The sequence below is a fragment of the Falco biarmicus genome, chromosome 13 (genome assembly GCF_023638135.1).
Source record: "Falco biarmicus isolate bFalBia1 chromosome 13, bFalBia1.pri, whole genome shotgun sequence".
NCBI classification, from domain to species: domain Eukaryota; kingdom Metazoa; phylum Chordata; class Aves; order Falconiformes; family Falconidae; genus Falco; species Falco biarmicus.
This window is the reverse complement of record NC_079300.1, coordinates 23,536,434-23,560,049: the sequence shown is the minus strand read 5'-3', so window position 1 is coordinate 23,560,049 and position 23,616 is coordinate 23,536,434. Positions and strand designations below refer to the sequence as shown.

At 43.8% G+C, this 23,616-nt stretch overlaps 1 protein-coding gene across 7 annotated transcripts in view; it reads right to left on the bottom strand.

The window, feature by feature from the left end:
* PER2 (period circadian regulator 2) overlaps positions 1 to 7,266 on the bottom strand; it is a 51,371-nt gene extending 44,105 nt beyond the window's left edge. For all 7 annotated transcript variants that reach the window (XM_056358415.1, XM_056358410.1, XM_056358407.1 and 4 more), the window contains exon 1: positions 7,179 to 7,266. The gene's annotated coding sequence lies outside the window, so the exon portion shown is untranslated. The remainder of the gene's footprint in view (positions 1 to 7,178) is intronic.
* Between the last annotated feature and the right edge of the window lie 16,350 nt (positions 7,267 to 23,616).

Below are 23,616 nucleotides of genomic sequence, written 5' to 3'. Positions count from 1 at the left end.
GTACTGACATAATGACCAAGACTAGTTCCATATTCCAAAATACAAGTATGCACTCTTAAAGCAAAAGGTGTTTGCAGCTTACTGAAACTTATGCTTCTTTCATCTGTTTAAAGAAGAAAAAGAAAAGAAAAAAAAAAAAAATCACAGAAAGAAGCTTCCTTAGCTATGTCCCAGAGGGCCAAACAGGAAAAAATAAATCCCTCGGTCCTCAAGCGATGATTCCTAAATGGACCTAAGCTTATGTCACCAGTCACTTCTATTCCTGAAGCAGCCATGGCACCGCTATGATTTAATTTCCGGTTTTAGATTGGTTTTGTTGTTTTTAAAGCAGCTTATTCTCCCTGTGGAGTAACTAATAGCTGTAAGTTAGCCCGAGGTAACAGGACAAAGTCAACTCAGTTCTACTATGAATAGCACAGTACCAGCACATGGTTGAACTTAACCTCACTTCGTGGAGGGTCAGTCTCACCTGTGCTGTGCTGACCAACCTGGGCTAGCTCCTGATTCATCATTTGCTTTCCTGTAACCATAAGAAGCCACGTACTAGTGTAGCCTCTTGCCACACCACCACCACAAAAAAAGCAATCAGAGCCACCCCTCCATTATCTGGCAGGAATTGTTCTCTTTTCTGCCAGATTAGAAGCACTTATTTTACCCTTTCATGTATATTATTCCTTGTTCTGCTAAGCCCACCACCTGGGCTCACATCTCCACAGTGGATGTGGACTGATCACCCCCAGGAGCCAAGAGAAACTGTCTCTCTCAAGTTTATTCCTTCACCTTGAATAATAAGCCATGGTCCAGAGCCAAGTTTAATTGCCAGCAGGCTGGGTACTTGCCATAGAGGAAAAAAACCACCCCTGACAGACAAGATTATTACAGCCTGTGCCAAAACATCTTGTGAAGAAACTAAACACTGTCTCCTTTACCTGCCCCATGAAAACTTCTAGATGTACTTCCTTCCAGTCTTACAACAGGTCCCTTCCTAAACATGAACTAAAATTCTTTGTATTAAGTGTGAATTTAAAAAGACATTTGATTGTAAACAGAAAACACTATTCTCCTCTTAAGTGGAACTGGAGAAATTACTGAGCAGGAGATCAGTAGTCAGAACTCTTTTAATATTTGCATATGCGAACTCCTGTCCTTTTAAGTAACAAAAAGGATACATTTGAGGAAGTGTTGTCACAAAAAGGAGGGAAAAATTGTCACACCCCACCATGCAGTCACATATTTGACCTTTATTATATGTGAAACTAGATCTAAGATATCTACAACATTGTATTTCAACTTTTAATATTTGTTGATATCTCCATTAAAGAGTATATTTGCACACCTACTGTTCCCTTCCCTTAAAAAAGGGGCAGAATTTCACCATGGGGTATTACATTTACCAAAGTTCCACGCTAATGCTGCTCTTTAGACATCGCTGCAGTTCATACCCAGTTAACGATTTCAGTCAGAATGAAAGTCCCATTCTGGAAGGCTCTATGCCAAGTTAATTCTCTGACTATTACTAATACAGCCCCACTGCCTTCAGTAATACACTCCACAAAGTGTGGCAACCTAACAAACACAGCGTACTTGCCCTGTGAATTGGCTATATTAGTACTGAAATAAGAGCTGAAGTCACAAGAGGAACCCATGGTAGAGATGTAATTAAAATCAAAGAAGCGCTTTCTGTAGTGAAGATCTTTGTACAATTAAAGACACTAAGTAGCAGAAACATAAAAGCACATGTAATAAGGTCAAGCACAAAAAGCATACTAAGATACAAAAGCTGCAAGGAATAAGGAGCACAGGAAGCAAGGTCAACAAAAGGAGAAGTACTGGACATCCTCACCACTTCATCTTGTCTCCCTAAGCTTCAATTATGAAAAATTACAGGTGTTAATTAACAGTCAAGTGCCTCTGTTTTAGGACAGGATGCTTGAAAGCCAGTACAGCTTTGGTTCTACTTTCAAAAAGCCAGTTCTACTTTTAAAAGCCATCTAGGTAAGGAAATATCTAACAATTATATCTATAGGAAAAAATCAAGCATTAAGAATTACTATAGTACACTCCAAACAGCTGGAAGCCAACACTCAAAACAGCTGGAAGCCAAACCCCAAAGTGTCTCCCAGAGATTTTGATGTTCAAAAGAGCACTCTCTCCCACTATCACATCTATTCAGGATGAACATCAGTACGGCTTGCACTGAATTTCTGCAGCCTGCTCACATAATTCTCAGAATAACCTTGTACTTTTGCCCCAAGAAACACATTCCCTGTGTATTTCAGTTCACTTTGTCATGTAAGCAGCACGTTGAGTCTCTACCCCTTCAGCACCCCCAATAAAATTTTGCTTTCTATTGGAAGAAAATGAAGGGGGCAGGGGGATCATACTCCACAATTACGTATCTCGAGGATGATACGTTTAGCCTCACTTTTTACTGTGTCCTACCAGCAAAGATGTCTAAATCAGACTACCAAAAAAAAGTCAGTGAAATCAGAAGGCTCCTCTAGGACCACCAGACAGTACTTCAGCCACAGCTGAAAACACCTGTACAAAATCTTTTCTTGACCTTACAATAGCTTTCACACACACAAAAATTTCTCACATATGTGGATAAGCAAGGAAAAGCACACTCTTCAAAACCACTGCCTGTGCAACTCACATGAAACTTAGGCCCTGCAGGACTGTAGCAGCATAATCTTCAAGGCCAGAGAACCAAGTAAGAGGACTCTACTGGACTTCATACAGGTCCAGTGCAGGCATTCAGATATAAAGACCCTGTCTACACATAAAGGGTAACTTCAGAAATACAAAATAGAAGCACAGAAGCCTGATCTGCCCATGTTCCAGCCCTGCTGGCAGGCAGAGTACAAGCAGGCTGCACGAGCACGCCTGGTGATCTACTAAGCCACTTACTAGAGTGCCAGATCACTGTGCATATGCTCAGGCATGTGGATTCCCATGTGTTCGGGGCTTTCCTACTACATATGGCTGCTAGCTCACTGTCAGCCTGAACAGAACGTGCTCTAAAGAGCAGCTTCAGAGCCTCTCCGTAGCCTTTGCAGACATCCCCAAACCATCTGACCCTTCCTCATTTTGGTCTTCTCTGCAATATTATTTTGCAAAAGTGGCCTGGGGCCACAAGAAATCTCAGCAACAGATCACAAAACCATTAGCCCATGAAGTGTGTTTTTGAATGCTGCCTTCTCTTTTCCCATGCCCTTTAAACATATTTCACAGAAGGAAGTATGTCACCTGTAGCTAAAAAAGAAACAACCCCCAAAAACCTCTTCTAAAACATCAGAAGGCGAGGTCATTCTTTACTAACCAACAACTAGCAAGCAGAAGTTTTGCCTTACTACAGCAACACATGAAACATTAACAGCCTAGCCCATGACTACAGCAGTGGTTAAGTTTAAGGCAGCAGTTAAAGCAGGAGGGGACAGACTCCTTTTGCACAGTACACAAAACATCAGTGGTATTACTTTCAAGACCAACATTTTCTGCATCCAACTTCATGTGTACCCAAAAGTGCAAGTTGAAGCCCTTCAGAGTAATAAAACTAAATCACAAATAATAATACAGATATTGAGCCATTTGCTGTTCCATGCTTGACAAGCTAGGTTAACATAATAAATATTCAAGCAGTTTAAAAACTTGCACAACAGGGATATAACTGGATGCAGAAAGTATGAATGCAGCAAGACAACCCTGCTAAAAATTGCTGTAACCCACCATCCTCATAGAGGAATTTTAGGCCACGCAACCAAAACCGGACACAAAAATTCCTTTTCAGAACACCTGATCACCTAGTAATTATGATGTGGTAACATTATAATAAAGTGTCTACAGGACATTCATGCCAAATATTACACAACGCCTTACTAAGAACACGATGTTCCCTTTTAACATAGGCCAGCCATAGCAACCCTACATAAAACACTACAGTTGATCTAGGCTAGTGATAATTTACTTGTTCTACTGGCTATTAGCACTCTACTTGCTTTTAAACCACACCAATTGTACCTCATCCCACTGTCACTTGCTCATGAGCAACTTTAAGGGGTTAAAAAAAGCTTTTCTTAAAGAAAGCCATAAAACACGTTTTAATATTGTAAAGACGTTGGAGAAATACAGGTGAGGAAAGACCCCAGGAAAAAGAAACTTGGTTTATCAGTCTATCTAAACCAAACACTTCCTGGTCATAATAAAGTCTGAGATAGAAGGAAAATCTGTAACTTTACTTCCAATCAGTTTCCACTTTTCTCTCTATTCCCATACTATGGCTAAACACCATCAAAATCTCAGTTTATGTGAAAAACACGATTCTTCACAGGGTGATTCTTCCAGGGACAGGCTCAAGTAAGTTTACTTGATAAACTAAGTCATTCCATATTTTAACCTTATGACCAGCGGGCAGAGGGAAGCAAGAGTGAAGTAGGGTATTACGCCAAGAGCTGCCACAATATGCTCTCTTTAAAACCTCTGTACGGAAATCTAAAAGGAGCAAGAGTAAACTGTACAAATTAAGATTACTTGGATTTTCACAGATAACATTCATGTGTTAAGACAAGTATAGGAAGCCTACGACAAGTCCTACCAACTAACAAATACACAAAAAGCCCACCAAAACCATGTAGTCTCTGGATCATAAACGAAACCAGAAAGTGCACGAAAGCCACAATCCTGCTTTCCATACCTTTACCTTCTGGACTAGATCAAGTCAAAGTACGTTTCTTCACAGCACAGGACAGGCCACGCTGCTTCACTGCGCAGTGTTGGACACTTATACCAACTACCCAACTAAAGCATTCTCCTTTCTACCTTGACATAAACAACTGAAACAGACAAAAATCTATCAAAACTGAAGGATATTACTTTTTTTCTTCTACTCTAGGCCAAAAGCCCTCTCTTTCCCTCAGGCCTTACTAGAGAGGTAGGCAAGAACCCTCCACAGTCCAGAATAAGGACTCTACACTTCAGAACAGTGTCCTAATCACAAGGCTAACAGCAAGCCTTGGATGTAGCAAGGACATGGCCCACTTCTCCACTGAAACTTCCTCACTTCACAGAAATAATGCAAGTTTCAGCAAGAAAGAGCAAAAAGAAAGATCACAAGAACATGCAAACACACACAAGCATAAGCAAGAAGGGATGAAGTTACAGCACAACGATGCGGGCACCCTCCCTAACGTGAATCAAATTCTAGGCCCTGCTCCCAGATTTTGTATTTAAGAGCCACTGTGTAAAGTGCAAACACAACACGGTGCCCAAGGCTGAGAAGATCAAGGACACACACAGACACTGAGGCACCCTAGAAGGTATGAGAAGTTTAAGTTGCATGAAGTTCAACGCCCCAAAACTAACTAATATAGAATAGGATCTGTTTGCGGAATGGGGCCACACCATCGAGGCCTTAGCTGTCACCTTGACATCCTTAAGTTTTACCAACAACCCTGCATTATCAAAACCAACCATTCGCATTCAAGTAGATATTCCTCTCTGCCATCACCGAGATTAATGTAGATTTTAATTTAAAAACCACCAAAAGGCAACTCTCCAAAACATAGCTGCAGTTTTGAAAAATGTTAACTGACATTAACTGCTACCAGCAAACAAATTCTGTGGTTAAAACAATACTGACAACTTGAAACAGTTTCTCACTATACTAAATCAGGGTTTTTTTACTCTACTTTTGACTTGACCAGACAATCTTACCACTAGAATCATTACAGAATTTCCACCTTTCCCCCTTGCAAGTATATGAGCTGCAGCTATTCAGTCTCTGACGTACAACACTGTAAACCTCGGAGTCTTACATTTCGAAAAGACAACAGACATCTCACAGCCTAAAATCATAAACCAACATGAAGGCATATGCACAATCTCAAAGCTAGTTACTGTTTTACTGGAATACAATTTCAAAGTGCTTCAATTTCCAAGTACCAGAGGCCTCACGCTAGCCTCACCGGGGGCTTTTTGAGCTCCCGCGGTACCCAGAGAAATGCCATATCCCACCCTAACCTATTACAAAACGTCACTAAGTGTCAGCTTCACTGTTACCATACTGCTCACTTATTTGCATGAAACTGTACTTACATAAAGTGTTTTGTAATCACGCATGTAATAGCACACTACTAATGTCAACAGCAGCACAACCACAAGGTCTCAAGGAACAAAGTGTCCTTGCAACTACAGGCAAAGCAAAAAAAAAAGAAATCCAAGGCACCTGTTGCCCACTCTACCTGTAGCGCTCACAGCCAGCAGCGAGCTGAGGCTGTTACTTGGTGCCACGCCGCCCCGCACGTGAGAAAAGCCACCCTCCAGCCGCGGACAGCGCGGTCCCCTCGGAGGGGGCGGCGGCCCATGCGCAGCGGGCGGGACAGGCGAGCTGCCCGCGCTGCTCCGCGCTCCCGCCGGGCCCCGCCGCTGACCTTTGGCACAGACGCGGCCGCAGCCCGCGCCCCGCAACCGCCAGGGCCGCCCGACCGGAGCCCCGCGGGCCCGGCCCCGCCGCCCCCGGGCCCCCACCGGCCGCGGGGCGGGGAAGCGGTGGCCCCCCCGCCCCGGCCCGCGGGGGCACTGCCGCCCCGCGCTGAGCGGGGACCCGCTGCCCCAGCTCCGCACGGCTGGGGGAACGCGGGACAGCACCCCTCGGAGCCCCCAGCTCCCGCCCCGGCCTCGGCTGCGGGACGGGGGGTGCGTGTGCCCCCACCACCCCCGGACGCCCCCTCGAGCTCCGAGGCGGGCGGGAGCCGTACCACACGCGCCCCCGGAGCCCCCCGCCCCGCTCCGAGCAGCGAGTCCGAGCCGCCGGCACCCCCTTCCCCCGCTACGGTCTGAGATGGGGGCGGGGGGGGGGAGGCGTGTCACGGCCGCCCCCTCCCCGGTTTGAAGGGAGCCCCCCTCGCCCCCCTGCCCAGCGGGGGCAGAGGGCCGGACCCCCGCAGTGCCGCCCGCCCCACCGGCGGCCCCGTCCCGTCTCCCCGGCAACGGGAGAGCCCCGGCGCGCGGGGGTTACGTAACCTCGGCCCAGCGGGCGGGGGAGGAGGGGGAGGACGAGGAGCCCCCCTGCCCCCCGCGGCCGCCGCTCGCCGCCCCGCGCCATCCCCGCCGGTGCGCTCGCGGAGCACCCCCCAGCCCCGGCCGGCCGCGGGGAGAGCGCCCGGCGGAGCCCCACTCACCGCGCGCACCGCGTCCGCCCAGCCCGGCGCAGCCCGGCACCGACTTCATACAGGCAGAAACGTGACTGAGCCCGGAGCGCCCGCCCCGCCCGCACGGCCATTGGCCGCGGCCGCGTGACGCCGGCGGGGGACGGGGGCGGGGGCGGGGCGCGCGCGTCCCCCATTGGCGGCGCCGGACGCCGCTCATTTTACATAAGCCTCACGTGTGGCACCATGTTTCCACCGGCAGCCACGATCGCCTCCGAGCCTGCCCCGCCGGCCCGGCCCGCCCCTCCCCCGCCCCACCGCCGATGCGGCCGCGGCCGCGCGCGGCCACCGGAGCGCTCACCGCCGCCCGCCGCCCCGCTGCCCCTCCGCCGCCGGGCCGGGAGGGCAGAGGTTACATCACGCCTGAGGGAAGCGGCTCCCGCCCCTCCCCCTCGGAGCCGCCCGTGACGTCAGCGCGCGCCCGCCCGCTGGCTCGGCGCGCGGGTGAGCGTTGGCGGCCGGCCGCGCGCCCCGCCCCGCCTCAGCTAGCGAGCCAGCGTGCGCGCGGCCCGGGCGCCAACGGCTCGGGGCGCGCGCTCGGCCCCGCTGAGGGGAGCGAGGGCCGGGCGGGGCGCGTGGCCCGTGGCCCCGGTGAGGGGCGGCCGCCCCCGCCGGCAGGAAAAGGCCGCTCGGGCAGAGGCTCTTGCGCGGCCTGAGCGCCGCCACCGGCGGGTGGGGCCCGGAGCGCGGCAAAGGGGAAATGGGGCAGCCCCGCGCCCCCGCTGAGGGGCCATCGACGCGCTGGCGGTGGCCGCAGCTGGGCCCGCCGGAGCCTGCCGTGCTGGGGCCGGCCCGTGGCCTGCGGGGGCCCGGCTCGCTTACATAAGGCAGGAGCGGCCGTATCCCGTTTCCTGGTGTCGCCGCCCGCGCTGGGTGCACGCCCCGAAGTTTCGAAACTGCTCCCGTGTAGGTTCGGGGGTTGCCGGGTCACAAAGCAAAGGGCAGGCGAGGCGAGCGGCGCCCCACCTCCCGCCAGCACCCTCCAGTTAGCATCAGCCTGAGTAACTGCAAAAAGGGTTAGACTGAGTTTCCAAGGCATTGCAGGTATGTACTGTTCTCTTGTCGAAAACCAGCTTCTGACAAGCTCGTTACCATACGATTATTTCCCATTCCAAATGTATAAGAAACAATTTTTCATATTTATTCAAAAAAACCCCAACCCTTTCCCCATCTGTTCAGGGAGAATATTCAGAGTATTGACGTTTCCCTCTTACAGTAAAAAAAAATACTTCTTTTTACATTTCTTGTCACATTGGTCACACAGCGTTTTGCTCAGCCCCCTGTGCCATCCTGACTTGTGGTGGGAGAGAACCTGAGATTCGAGTTGCTCCAGTTCAGCAGTGAGATTACCCACTGTGAACAGTTCAGCACCTCGAGTGGCACTCTCCTAGTCTCCACATCTTCCAAAGCTGAGCAATCAGTAGCTGAGAAATTTATGATAACTTATCCACCTTCTGAACTTCATTTATCTTCATAGTCATACGTGGCTGTGCAAAGAAGGAACAGAGGACATGCTGAAGCTCAGCCAGTCTTGGTGTGAATACAGCAGCCTGGTGTAACAGCGTTTTTACACTTGCTGCGTATGTGCAATTGTTCCATAGGATGTAACGCAGTAGAGAGCCATCAGGGCTTCCACTGTTTATCTGCAAAATGAGGTTAATGCCGCTTGCCTCCCTCTCTGTGGTGTTAGGGATAAGTCCATTAGGTACATAGATATTTAAGCTATGACTGTTACAGAAACAGCCCGTAAGTGAAGTACGGTGGAGTATTTAACTGCTGGAGAGGAGAGGGGGTGGGCAGCGGAAGCATTAGGACCAGATTCTTCAACTGGATTTGTTGTGATGCACAAGTCAGCTTATCAGGATCCCATTCTTAGTTTGCGCTCCTCTGAGGGGTCTAATTTAAAGGCTAATCCTAATTAGATATTCTTGGTACAGTTTGGTCAACTTGCTGTTGCTGTTAGGACTTCACATCCAAAATTTCATCATCTTTTCTGTTTAAGTTCTCTGCTTTAGGGTTGATTGGGTTGGAAGGACATAAAATGACATTCTTGGTTTCCATGGGATGTTTTTTGTTACCTTATGTGCCAGAAATAGTCTCTGGCTGTGTGCTAAGGGCTATCTATACCTCTTACCACAGATTAGAAATAAGACACTTCAACCAAGGCAAAAGTTTGAGGATTTCCACCACCACCCCGCCCCATCAGAGCACAAGCACGAGGAGCTGGATGCAAACTATGGCACTGCACTAGAGCTGGATGAGTTTCCAGAACAAACAGAAGAGGAGACACATTCATCACTGTAGCAGAGCATGCCAGTTCTAGCAGGCAAACAGTAATCACCACCACCAGAAACAGCCTTTTCCTTCCTAGTAACTACCAGAGGCATTACTTGAGTTCTGCTTCTTTTAAAGGGATACTAAACATTTATTTTCATCAAGCTTACAGGAATAATTTTAAAGTTCTATTCCTGCCACCTTTTAGTGTTTACAACTTTCTATTTAATTTTCTAGAAAACAAGAGAAGCAAGTGTTATTCAAATTGGATTGCACATCTTGAACCAGTTCAGTCCTAATTTTACTGTTATGCCCATTTTCTGAAAGTTGCAATTGTGTATAGAGACTCAAGTTACTCCAGGCAACACCAATATGAAATAAGAAGGCGGCAGGCACTTGGCTTCTAGAGGAGTGATTATTACTACTGACTCAGTGGCTCATCTGCTAAGAAACAAGACAAAAGAAAACGGTTGCAAAACACTACAGGACAATATTGTTTGTTTTGATTTTAAGGTCACTCTAGTAAAGTGGATGTGGCATAAGGATTTTAATAGCAGCATGAGTAAAAGGCATTTTTGTGTGCGTAGACAAAAAGTTTTAAAGAACACAAAGACTGTAACAAAAACAACGTGGTTGTGGGGTTTTTTTCCAGCTTTGTTTACGGGTTTGTGTTCAGTTGTAGCTCTTGGAGCATGGTGAGAACAAGTCATTCATATATAAGGCAAAGCCCTTTATATACATCTGTTTCACCATGTAACATCACATCTCACACTAACCTTCATCCAAAGCGGTTGGTGATGTGGGGCACTGGCTTGCTTTAAGTTGTACTTGGCTCCCTTATTTGGTTTTGCAAGGCAAAGGTTTCCATGAAACACCATGGAAGATAGCAGGCCTTGTTAGGTAGAGTCCATCCATAAGCAGGCAGGTTTGGGCCTTGCTGTTTTCTCTTAACTGCACAACTAGCATTGCTCAAACTGCACTGCTAATATGTAGTTTCCACGTGCTATTGAATATCCTCCTTGCCTAGCTTTTTTTCCAGCACAGTATCTTTCTGAAATCACAAAAGATGAATTGGTAGAACTAGGCCTTTTCCTGTCTTTTTTTCTTTTTCTTGGTTTTTTTTTTTACTGCAAGGATTTTACATGGGGAAAAGTCATTTAGAAAAGCTTTTTCTATGAAACTCCCCCTGCTTCTTCCACTTTCCAATATTATGAGACTTCATCCCCGCACAGAGAAAATGCTAAAACTTTTCCCAGCATACTTGGAAAAAAAAGAGGTTTTGCTTAACAAAAGTATTTCAATCAGTTCTCATAAGCAGCAACATATTGGCAGTATCAACATTTTCTTGGGGAGAAAAAAATAATCAAGTCTTTTAATGTAAAGAAAAAAAAATGAGAATTTGAGACTTCCTGAAGAGCTACCTGAGGACTGCTTGCTTGGGTTTGCTACTGTTAAAGAAATAGGGCTCATGTTTTTCAAGTAACTATGCTTCCCTACCCACTTGTCCTCTTGCAGAAGTTACCTGTTGTAAGTTGTATCACAGCACTGATGGAACTGTATATTGTTTAAAAAAAATTTAAAAAATCAATATTTTGCAGCTGGAGCCCACATCTAATTTTTCATTTCCTGAGTCTAATTACTCATCACTTAGAGTGACGCTGACAGTCATTGATTCTTGCAAAGATCCGGAAAGGCTTTTTTGCTAATGAGCAAAAGGCATCACTGTTACTCTCTGTAGAGGCAAAGCATGAGGGAAAGAAATAAACCACTTTCCTCATTACCAGTGACTATATGGACAGGTTTTTCTAAAAGCATTACGAAGTGTAGGAACCAACTATAAAAAAGCAGAAAGATAGCAGTATCCATACAGTCTTGAAAAATTTGAATGTAAAGGAGCGTAGGAAACATGATAAAGAACTCCAACTCAAGTAGCAAGTTCTTGAAGAATGCTGCAGCTCAGGTGACCTTTGCAAAAGTGTACAGCTGTGCCCAGCCAGAAAACCTTCTATAAGGCGTTCTGGGGAATGTAGTTTTTCATTCTGTCCTTGTTCTTACTGTTTTCGAGTTATTTTTATTAAATTCAGTTTCTGTTGGCAACTTCAAGGTAATTTTAAGTTCTAAATGTCTTGAAAAGTGACACATAAAGGAGCCCTAAATTGCTCTGTTTTAAAACAACTAGAAGGATACAAATGGAAGGGGTGTATCTCATCACTGTAACTACACATGCTGATCCTCAAGTCCATTCAGAAGCAAAATACAGCTCTAAGCACTCCAGATCCGGGATCCTGCTGTTTAATGTTATTAGCAACTCATTTTCTACAGTCAGCCTCATGGAAGGCTGAAGAGAGCCTGAAGTTGAATCCACAGTGCTGAAAAGGGATTTTAAGCTTCTTGTATAACTCGGAGAGTGCTAGTTTGTGATTTTGCAGCCTACCTAAGGTGATCAAAGACCTTAAACATTCACCAAAAGGAACAGTCCTACCACGTCCACCAGGTTAAAAACTTGAGATTATGCAACTGTACTGTCAACCAGATTAGGAAACTGATTTGAGTGAAAACATCCCATGAAATAAGTTTTTGGTTGGATCACATCACAGCTGCAGGAGCACAGAAGTCAAAACAAAATAGGATGGAAGAATAGGTTTTGGGTTGCAGCAAGGGTCCATGACCTGTTGTACATGGAATGACAGTCATTTAAAATGAAATTTGCATGTCATTAGACTAGCATAAGAGAGCTGGTAAAGGTGCCAAGTGGAAAATTACATCTTCATTCCTGCCTCCTGCGTTGGATTTATACAACCTCTTCTGCCCTGAAAGAAAGTGGTTCACATTTCAAAACTATCCAGACTTAGAGGACAAAGGCAGCTTTCACAAGGCTTCTGAGCTGATCTAACATTTTGCTTTCATCAAGAGGGGGGCAGTGCTGCTCAGGGACACTATCCCTGCCACCACTACCACCTTGCTACCACATACTCATGGTTACATGGTCTCAATCCTCCCTTTTGCCCACGCTGCTAGTTACTTGGCCTCTCGGTCAGCAGTTTGATTTGTCAATCTGTCAGAAAGCTTTCTGAGTTCGTTTCCTGCCTGCCAAGCAACTGAATGATCCCTTGGTGAGAAAGTACGCTTCCAAGTCCATGCATAGCATGGACAGGGCATGGGAAAGCTCTTTTGAAGGCAATGATACAATGAATAATATTTCCACACCTTTTGATGGATTCCACTGCTTTCTGGATTAAACATGGCCACACATAGCTTGAGACGCCCGGACTCCTCAAGCACCTAAGCAGCCGGGCCTATGACCTCGTGCTGGGCCAGTAACACTATGTATCCCACCCCTTGACTCCCCACAACCACCAATGCATGCTTTTGGTATTGGTTTAAGCTCCATATTCGCTGACCAGAGTCAGTTTACTGTCCTCCATTGCATTTATGATCTCCTTTTAGACCTACTTCGGTGAAGTGTTATCAGTCTCTTACAAAATGGAGTAAGAGTCACACCTTCCTTTAAAAATAGAATAAGGACGGAGAGAGAAGATCTGGGTACTGGCTTCCCCACCAGTGAGCATTTATGCTTTTTTTATTAAACAGTCAGTACATAAAATGTTGCACTAGGTCTTGGCATGGGATTTGAGCTGGACTCTTTTCTTCCTTCCAGTTAAGCTCCCAGTCATCGTGCCACAGAGTCATACTGCTGGTCTTAGCTACTAGGAATCTAGAGGCATACTTTTGCCTTAATTTGTTCTCATTTTTAAGAAACGGATTATAACATTAACAGATTATAACAGAAACATTCGTAAGAAATTGGATGCTAAGTAGCAGACTAGCTAGAATCTGTTCCAGCACACCTACAGCTCTCCCCATCGCAGCCATAGGCCTAACTTAAGCCAGACAATCAGGCATTGCTTCTACCAAGAATACTAATTATAGATCAGTGATTTATAGTTGGTAAGGAAGGAAGAGCTAAATTTTAAATGAGAAAGAGCCTCTTTCTGTATAATTCTGAAGTGTCTCTTAATTAAAACCACTTCATTTTCAGATTCAGTTTCCCATTACTGTTCTGCCTCAATTAGTTTTCCAGCGTTAGTTCACACATAAGCTGTTCTGAACTGAACATTGCTGCTACTGAAGTCAGTGGAAGCTTGGTCTTGTTTTCAGGAGAGGGTGTATGCTGACCGGCTGAGTTTGCTTCAGCAAGAGAAGCCTGACATACCCGGCTACACTACTGGAAAACAAAGTAGGGATTTTAATAAGTCTTTCAGGCACTGCAGAAGTCCCCTGTAGACTAAGTCAATTCAAGATATTTCAGTAAATAAAGTTTCACAGATTGTTCATAAATAAATTAGAAATTTCTGATAAGCAATCAGAAATTCTTCTAATTTTAATAAAAGAAAAAGAGAAAGGAAGCTCACTTTGTTGATACACCGCACCAAAGAGTGAAGGATTGATACAAATTCTATTAGGATAACTCCCTTTGATTTAAATACCTTTGGGAACTTGCTCTAAAGGAGACAGTGACTGAAACAAAGAGGGCAGAAATCTTTCCCATCTTTGTGCATTAGCTGGTATTTAATTGGTATGAGCTTAACTACAGCTCTTTCCTCAGTGCAGCTCTAGGAAGACTTTCCTCATCCACCTGGTTTCCCAGGTATATAATTTCTTGGAAATTGTGTAGCTGAAATATCCTTGGGACTTCTACCTGTCTGTCACATCTGTAGACAGCAGCCAATAAATTTAAAATTATTAGGTGAATGGGGAGCAGCATGCCAGCAGAAAGAATCGAAGTGATCACATAAGCCTTACTTCCATAGAAAACCACTAAAATATAGTACTTATTGTCATAATGAGACACATTCTATCCACTTGTAACATGCGATACTGTGGTAGGAGAACTTTGGAATTCAATGCTTCTGTTGTGTAACTACACAATAAAATAAACAAGTGATTTAATTCAGTCAAAAGGGGGAAAAAACACCCCTTACACTCCTTAAAAGAGAAAGGTTAAAGGGCATAAAAGGGAAGCAGGAACTAGTAATCCTAAGTAATATTAGCTAATTGTGGCTCATTAGAGGAAAAGCTGTTGTCATCTTAAAGAACTGTGCTACCGGAAAGGTAAGGAAATACATTTGATGAAAAAAAAAAAAAAAGGTTAGTTAAAGCAAAACAACAATTTTGAAAGAAATCTTACCTTGCCAAAAAACAGAGCCATGAGATATGCCTCCTGTAAGCAATTATGACAATGCTGTATGGCTCATGGTTTCCTTGGTGTCTGGGTAGAAAGCTGGGTAAGCATCAGGGTTTCTTTTTTTCTAGTGGGTCTGAAAAACATATCTAGCTGCCTTTCAGCCCTTTTATCGATCTGGGTAATTTACAATTATTATTTTGTGTCCCCAGCCCTGCTCTTTCACTGTGCTTTACTAACCAGCTATTGTTGTTAATAATGCTAGTAGCTTTTGCTGGCTTCATTTAACACTGCAGAAAGCAGCGCTTAGTTAGGGAGGCCAATTCCTCTCATGCAGTAATAGCATTCTTGTTCTTTTTTAAATGAACACAGTGCAGGGAAAACAGTGACTTGGGGCAGCCTTAGAGTACATCTGCACTGTAGGGATAGCCTATGGAGGCATATTCAAGCCAGCTTTAAAATCGTGGAAACTCCCTGGATAGATCCAGGGCTCTGTGGATGCAAAGCCCACCCAAGGGGCCTAGTCAGTGCCGAGGCACTTAACCCATTCTGCTAGGGCGTTCCTCCAGCTGGTTAGCACATAGCAGGTTTGAGCAGACTGCTCTCTACTGCAGCCCTTGCAGCTGGTATCCTTCTGAGTGCTGCTGCCTAACAAGTTTGCTGAAGTATTTCCTTATGTGTTCTCCTGCTCATGTGACTACTAGAAGGAGCATAATTTCCCTCTGCAAAAAAACGTCATGCCTTTTTTAGTCTGCATATGGTCCTAACTGAGATTCACTAGCAGAGTTACCTCACTGTGTCAAGAAGAGTGATAAAACATGTTTTGACTAAACTTAATAGCTTGTATTTAAACACTAGGCTCATCTACTTATCTACTTCAACTGTTAACCAAAGTTAGTTGCTAAGTTTTATCATCGCTGCTCTCAACCTGAATTAGCCCAAGGCATGTGCACATCTCTTCTTACAGCATGGAAGGCAAATCTGAGTTTCAGCAGAATTCCTACCACCACCACCACCCCCCCTGCATAGTATATATATGGTAATTTTCCTCCTGTGACATTCAAGCAACTTTATCAAAACTAAAAAATGAATAATTTTCAAACCAAGCCATCAGTTTGCCCTTACCTGCAAGTCAAAGAATGTAAAAATCAGTCAGGCCAATTTAAGCCTTTGCTTGCTTTACCTGTAGAAGGAGCAAGGTAGGTCTGAACACCAGCAGAATTTGAGGTGTTTTGGCCTAGTCAGAGAGGACATGTGCTACTCTTCAAGGCACTTCAGAAAGCAAACCAAAAAAGGGAGTTTTAAAAATGACAGATTTTATACTTCACTGGAACCCAATAACCAATGAATCAACTGTTCTTGTCATACACTAACTGGCTGCTGAGACAACATCTCCTCAAGCTCTAAAACACAGTCAAAGTGCATTGTGTCACTATCTAAAAGCCATTATCTCACTGCAAGCTTTGATCATTAGAGCTTGGACTCAGGTCCCTCAGAAATGCAGATCAGTGCTCCAGACCAGAGACATGGCACTCCACAACGTCATGAGGCTGTTAGAAGTAACCGTGCCTTAGATCTTGAGGTGGAGCATCTTGTAGTTCACACTGAGTTCATGTGAATGTCAGTTACAGGAGCCAAATCTATTTAGACAAACTTTTTCCCCAGCCATGTGGTGGATTACAGTACAACAAATTGTATAGGGAGACCAGTAACAAAATATACTTGAAAATTGCACTGTGCCCATCTGGACACAGCCATTACTGGTGGCTTTTGAATAAGTGAATGCACTCCATTATTTCCAGCTTAGGATGCCACTGCAAGTTAATTATGTAGGGTCAGTCCACTACAATCAAATTGAAACAACAGGAGAAGACTTAGTATGAAAACTAATGTATTGTACATTCACAAAATTATGCTGCTTTTTGCATGCTGCAATAGCTTAATCTGAGGTGAAGCCTCAGTTCCACTTGTATGATTGAGATCTTGTTGTTATCAGTGGAGTTAGGATTTAGTAATACTAAACATATTTCACAAAAAAAGTTCACATTTTCAATATTTTCAATATAACACTGACATGTTATAATTTCTATTATCTACTTTCTCAAAAAGAGCTTTATCGAAGTGAGTATTGATATACCACAAAGCAGAGAAGAAAAGGCATAGCAGGAATTAATTTCTTAGCACCTTGTTAAGAAAACTGAGTGTGGAAGTTGAGCATTCTTGGGTGTGACGTCACACAACCAAGCCTTGATGGCTTGGTCAAACTCCACATAAATCTCCTATTTGCGGAACCCTGTGCTCATCTCAACACAATTACTATTATCATAATCACAGATGATGATGTCTCAGCACACCGACATTTTGCATTTTTAAAGCTTTTTGGTTTTAAGTCCAGGACATAGAACTGTTCGTTTGTTAGTACTGGTATTAGTATTGTTAGTATTGGCATGTCGGTATCTGCTGCTGGAGGTGATTTCATTGTGAGAGCTCGGACATCATCAGAGAAGACTTAATTGTGGAGGGACAGTTGTTTCAAACATGCTCCTGCAGCAGAGCAAGTAGTGTGTGAGAACGCTGTGCAGAGCAGACTGAAGAACTCTTTGTTCTCCCTTCAGTTCTAGTTTACTGACTTTGGTAAAACCAGTTATTAAAAGGAAAGGTAGGGAATGTTCTTAAATGAGTCATGTTTGTTCTATGACTGTCAGACTACATCTGTAACTGGTTCAGTAGCTCTATTCAACCGGTGAGGTCATTCCCATGCAGCACATGACACAGAGAGCCTTTGTACAGACAGCTGCAGGCAACGTGCTTCATGTAGGCTCCTGACTTAAGAGATGTTCCATGGAGGCATCAACAGGGACTTCTCCACATTGATGCCGTGTGTTCTGATACTTGCAAAAGTACAACAAAGACCTAAAACACATGAGAAACTTAGAGCCTTTCCTTCTAAGACAAAGGTGCATTTCTATTGTATACTTGTTTTTTAAACAAGAGTTGTAAGAGTTTATTAGGGACAAATGAGACAACGTGATCAGCCGCTCTGAGCAACGCCAAACTGGAGAATGCCAGTGTGTGGGAAGCAGCCCTGGAAGCATCAGGAGAATACAAAGACCTTAGTGGCTTAGTCCAAGTGCACAACTGTTGTGGCTAGACACAAATCTTCTCATTTCTTTTTTTCCATAGAGAAAGTGGGGAACGTAAGAGTTCAATGAAATTACTTGAGAAGTAATAGCCCTTGTAGACAAGAGGGAGAACAATATTTCATTCAGCACCATGAAACAGAGAACAGGTGGGATGAAGCAGAGAGGGAGAATGAGACAACGCCAAAACCACAACAAGAAATGTGTTGAGAATGCCTGAGAAATTTGAAGCCTGGGCTAAAGTAACTGATGTACAGGAGACAAAAAAAAAAAAAAGAGATCTGAGAAACTGTTAAAATGAATGCCAGTTACAGCAGAATGGCTAACCCGAAGGATGGACAATGCAGTTTAACCCCATGTAGACAAATTGTCACCAAATTTGTTTTACATTTGAGGTTGAGTCTGACACTTGGTCTATGTTAGCATCATTTGTGGAATAAATTCACTAGAATGATAAGCATTGACTGATGGTGCCCATGCTGTTGCAGGATGATGCCTCCTACATCGGCTGCCATTGTTTGACATTCCCCAGGCTGCATACCGCAGGGTGGTCGCAGCTCAGCTGGCCAGATGCCTCCTGAGCCTGGCACAACCTCACTTCCAGGCACTGCAGCAGGCAGGCAGCTGCAGGGCTGGCGACCTAAAACCTGAAAACATGTCTTCACCACCCCGATTAAGGTGGTTTTAAAAGCAAGGCAAGATTTCTTTTCAAGTATTTACTTATTGATTTAAGAGAAAACAAAGTTCAAAAGACAACCTGCTTTCTGGCATCACAGATACTTTGGCATGTGCCCACTCTTGTCAACACATTTTCAGGAGGGGAGAGTGGTTTCGCAAATCTCTACTAGAAGCTCCCACAGGTTCTGCAATGGTCTGCAAAGAGAAAACAAATCAGGAATAGAAGCTGCTAGTTTGAGTGGGCTGAGGTTTGATTCTTCCCTTGTGTCTGGGTCAAATAGGAGCAGACAAGTTACATGCTGACAGGCTCCCTTTCAATGATTCTGTGTCTTTTTGCTTCTTCTCTCTTTCAGAGACGTATCATGGTCTCTGATATGTTGTACAGCTATACAAGGCTGAAGAAGAGTTCACACTGCACTTAATCATGTATTAATGACCTAACTGCCCAAAGACCATTTTTTAAATAATATCCAGACACAGGGATACCTGTAAGATGGCATTGTCTTAATGGCATCAGAAATCACTTCAATATCTTACATGAGGGCTGATAAGTCTACATATAGCCAAGGGAAGCTCATAATGGGCACAGCATCACCAAAATGCAGCAATGCTGCTTTATAAAGCCAGCTTGGCTTTCTCACTCCATAGGGCTTCAAGTTCTAGGCTCAGCTGTAGAAGAACGTGAGGGCTGGCTCTTCATCTAAAGACAGACCTTGAGAATACTGCTTTTGCTTACAGCTCCCCACAGACACCTTTTCTCCTCAGCAAAGACGGCTACTATATTTTTTCCACCTAGCTGCCAACCCTAGGCATCTCAAAAATAATAGGCTTTCAACTGGTATTTGTGTTCAACGAGAACAGAGATGTCTGGGTAGTCAAAAAATGCTTAAGCTGGTGAGTGCAGTAAGCAAGAGTTTTATTTTGGTATATTAACACCTCTGGGGGGGAAAAATACTCAAACTTTGAGAATTCTAATTTAAACAAGACTCTGACATGAAACTATTGATTGCCTGACATAGGCGGTGTCTCAGGCCACCTAGCTGTCATCTGGCTAGGCACTGGAGGTATCAATAGGATTTGTTTTGGTGGTAGAGGCAGGAGAATTTGGATCAAATTCATCCTTGAGGATATTCCTTACTATTGTTGCACCAATGATAATATTTTGGGTCCTAAACTATAGAGATAAGAGAATGATCAAAAAAAGCAAAAGGTGTAACACAGGATGATGTTGCATGACTGCTGTGGGGATGGGAGGGTAAATGCAGTTGTGAGAAATACTAATATGGTAGTAGGATGTTTCAGGTTTCTTTAATACAGACAACAATATGTTCGTGCCACCACATTCAGCATTTGGCAAGCCTTTACGTGGACCCGAGCATTGGCTGCCACTCTGGTCATAAGCAATGGAATGGGGAAACTGTGCAGAGATGGACTGTCAGGATGATTAAGGAGGACATGGGCTACTCAAACTGAATAAAAATAGCAAACAAAAGAGTAAGAACTATACATGGTTCCCAAATAGTAACCAGGACATGAGAAAGGGTTTTCTAGCCAGCTCAGGAATGAAGTTCAGATCGAGCTTTCTAGAGGACTGAAGGGGGGCCAAGAGTGTATGCAGTTATCACATGGTGCCTGAGAAGCAGGCAAAAGGATGGCAAAACTAATCCAGACAGTTCCTGGTGACAAAAACCAAATTGCACTGTGTCACTGGAATGTGTAGGTGTCTCCAAAGTGGTTTGAAAGGAGTTCTTTGCCAGTACAACATGCACACTTTAATAACCCTGTATTTCAAGGCTTCCTTTGTCTAGAAAGCTATATAAAACTGGTTTACTTTTCCAGCTACTCAGGTGCTATTAACCTAGTATTCCCTGTGGCATTAATTTCAGACGCTTCCTTTCTGCATCCTATTCACACTAACTCACTGGATTCTGAGCTGAGAAAAGGAACTCCTCCCCACCCCCCTGGTCATTTGACATAAACTAGGGAGAATTTTGGGGTTTTTTTCTCCTCTGTAGTTTTCTTGGATCACTAGGAAGGAAGTTTAACAAAGCCTGGGCTGCTGCAGGGCTGTATGATGCTGGTGACACCCTTGATCCATCCAGCTCTTTCAGTGCACTGTCTTTATGGCTCACTACAGATTATATCACAGGAGCATGCACTGTGTGGTGTTGGGAAGCCTTTCCAGGTCCCTGGTGAAGCTGGACTATAGAGCAGGTGTTTTCTAGGCTAACTCAGAGAATATGTAAATAACATGGCTATATTGTACATCTTCTAGTAAAAAGAACAACCTGCCAGTTACTAGATAAGCACTACAACTTTAATTATCAAATCCACTTACTACATTCAACATAGTAAAGCTGCATTACGGCCAACAGAAGGTAGAAAAGCCAGGCTTACTTGCCTTTGTAAAGCAGTTCAGCTAATGGCTGTTAAATTATAATTAAGACTGTTCAGATGCTAAGGGAGAAGGCAAGGGTGTTATTTCTGCAGGATCATTCTAAAAGCTGCTTAAATGTGTAATAACTCAGTGCATTTGGTACCAGGAAATTCTCACTCCAACCTGAATGATTCTATAGTAACATGCATTTGTCTACCACTTCATGGTAAGAGCTTTTGATGATAGCTGCTCAAACCACAGGTGGTGTTACAAAGTTGTGTTCCTCTAGATTTGAAATAACTGGGAAAGCAAAAAATGGTGGTTTGGTTTTATAGTAGTCATCATCACTGCCTAGCTCTCTCTCATGTAGAGCTCTAGCAGTCTCAAGATTACCTGCTTTGCTTCTCAGAATGCAGTTCTGACCATCTTCAGTCATCCGAGACATTTTTTTGAAATTTTACATCTGTCAGGAGCACTTAAAAGCATCTTATTCATTCACTTACCTCTGTGTACTTCAGCTCACAAAGCAAAGTATATAGACAGCCACGTCAAGGTTTTTTGTCTTTGAACTATCTCCTGTTGATTTTCCAAAGCATATTCCCAGAGCTCTTCACTCCACATAATCTGGTAACTCCTAAGCAGCCGTCCTTCTTTTTGCTCCCTGAACTTCCATGAATTATGCAAATCTGCTATCTGAACAGCATGCAAAAATACATTAGTTTTGTCATGTAATCTTACCGATTCTGCCATGTCCACGTTAATCTCTCCATTACATTACACATAATTTCTTTTTAACTTGGTTTTATAATTTGCTAGAATTCTTTGTAAGCTTGAAAGTCAGGAACCAGGACATTCTGTTTCAACAAAACAGAGCTAACTACGCAACCTGGCTGTAAGAGTGCCAACAGCGTATTAGCCCATTGTGCTCTCTTAATTATTAGCATAAGCCTCATTTTGGCTTTGATCAGTTTCCTGTGTTCTTCAATATCACATTCATATGCGCCTATCAACCTAATTCACCCTCTCACTTAGTCTTTTATTTGCTATTTTACATAGACCAGAATATGCACTGTATTAAATCAATAATTGCTTTTTCCCAGCTTCTCCTTATAGACTCAAATTGCCCCCAGTTTATTGCCAAGTATGCTAAGAATTACCAAGGAAAAATCTATACTCTTACTAATAAAGCACTGTCATACAAGAAAGTATCTTGACATTACCTGGTTTTGGTGTGCTTGGGTGGGGAGATATGATATAGCACCCTTTATATGTGCCAAGAGTTGATTTGCAACAAAATTAGAAGAGCTGTTGAAATGTATGAAACCTCATATACATGAAGGTGCAGAGCTAGTCAGGAGTTACTGTGATGCTTATGTATTTAAAAATGTAGGTGTAGTCACTAGGAGGGGAAGAAAAGCAGCTTCCAACCCTTGTCCCTTCGGTGAGCTTAATTACTTATTAGGAATAATGTTCACAGCAGTTACCAAGCCCCATTAAGCCATGACACCAGTGGCCAGTATCAGCTGTTTAAAGTTGAGGCAGATGACTCCACAAGAGAGTCTGTATCCCCTCTCACAAAGAATCCTTCTTCATTTAAAAGATGTGTCCAAAGTACACCAAATTTGTGACTTAACAGTATCTTGTGGCGATGAGTTCCCTGAGTTAACTGTGCCCTATTAAACGGAAAATTTCCTTTCCTGTGTTACCATTAGGAAAGTTAAAAATAAGGTCAAATGCACTAAACATTCTCCCATCTGCTCCTCTTCATAGTTCTTTAATCGTTGTACCACTGTCTCCTCTTGCCTTTTTGTAGGGAGTTCATTGTTGTTTATACAACTGAAGTGGTTTTTTTCTGTTCTATTGGACTGAATATGTAAAAACTCAGTGTGAATTAGAAAATCTTTTTTTTTCCAGAAGTCTTTAGCACGTTACACAGAGAGGGAATGAAAGCTACTTCACTGTCCTTAAACTGTGTGTATTGGGAACAGATATGATACAAAAAGCAACTTCTTAAAACAAGATTTATTGGCACAAACATACATGTTACAAATGTCTATGATATTCTTGGAAAATATGTTCACCACTTCAAAAAAAATCACTGTCCACAGAAAAGTACAGAAATATCAAACTGTGTAAGTCATCACAATTTTCGCATCAAAATGCATGCATTCATTATTTATAAATGGAATTCCACTGACCTCCAGGTAAAGAAAGCACTTGAAGAAATTTCCTGGTCTCCACATTATTTTTCCTCCCCAGGTATCTCTAATATGATACAAATGGAATGTTTCCTGTAGAGGCACAACTCACGATTTCTTGCTTAGTACAGCTGAGTCTATGAGGTGAGAGGTGCTGTTCTCAGCACAGACTTTCAGGTCCTGAGTGCATTACTACATAGCTTAACACTGTTGTGTGGCCTTTAAAAGGATGCAATTAAAGACTTGATCTGGAGTTTACTTTTTAAAAGGGCAACTGAAAACTTACTTCTGGTTATTCCTATTAGAGGAAGTAAAGCTTAAAGAATTAAAAGGAAAGAGGTAGAGGGAAGAGTTTTGTTTGTATTGCCATTCCAGCACCTTTTGAAAGAGGGGTGGCATTGCTTGTGAGGAGAAATAGTGATCTCAGTAAATCCGCTTCTTTATTTGGGGCCAGTCTAGTAACTTAGTAGCCAATCAAGATTTTGACACTCACCTCAGAACTAGACTTTACTAGATGTCCTGAATCTGATCCTGTACCAGTCTTCAGTGTCAGAGGAGCCAG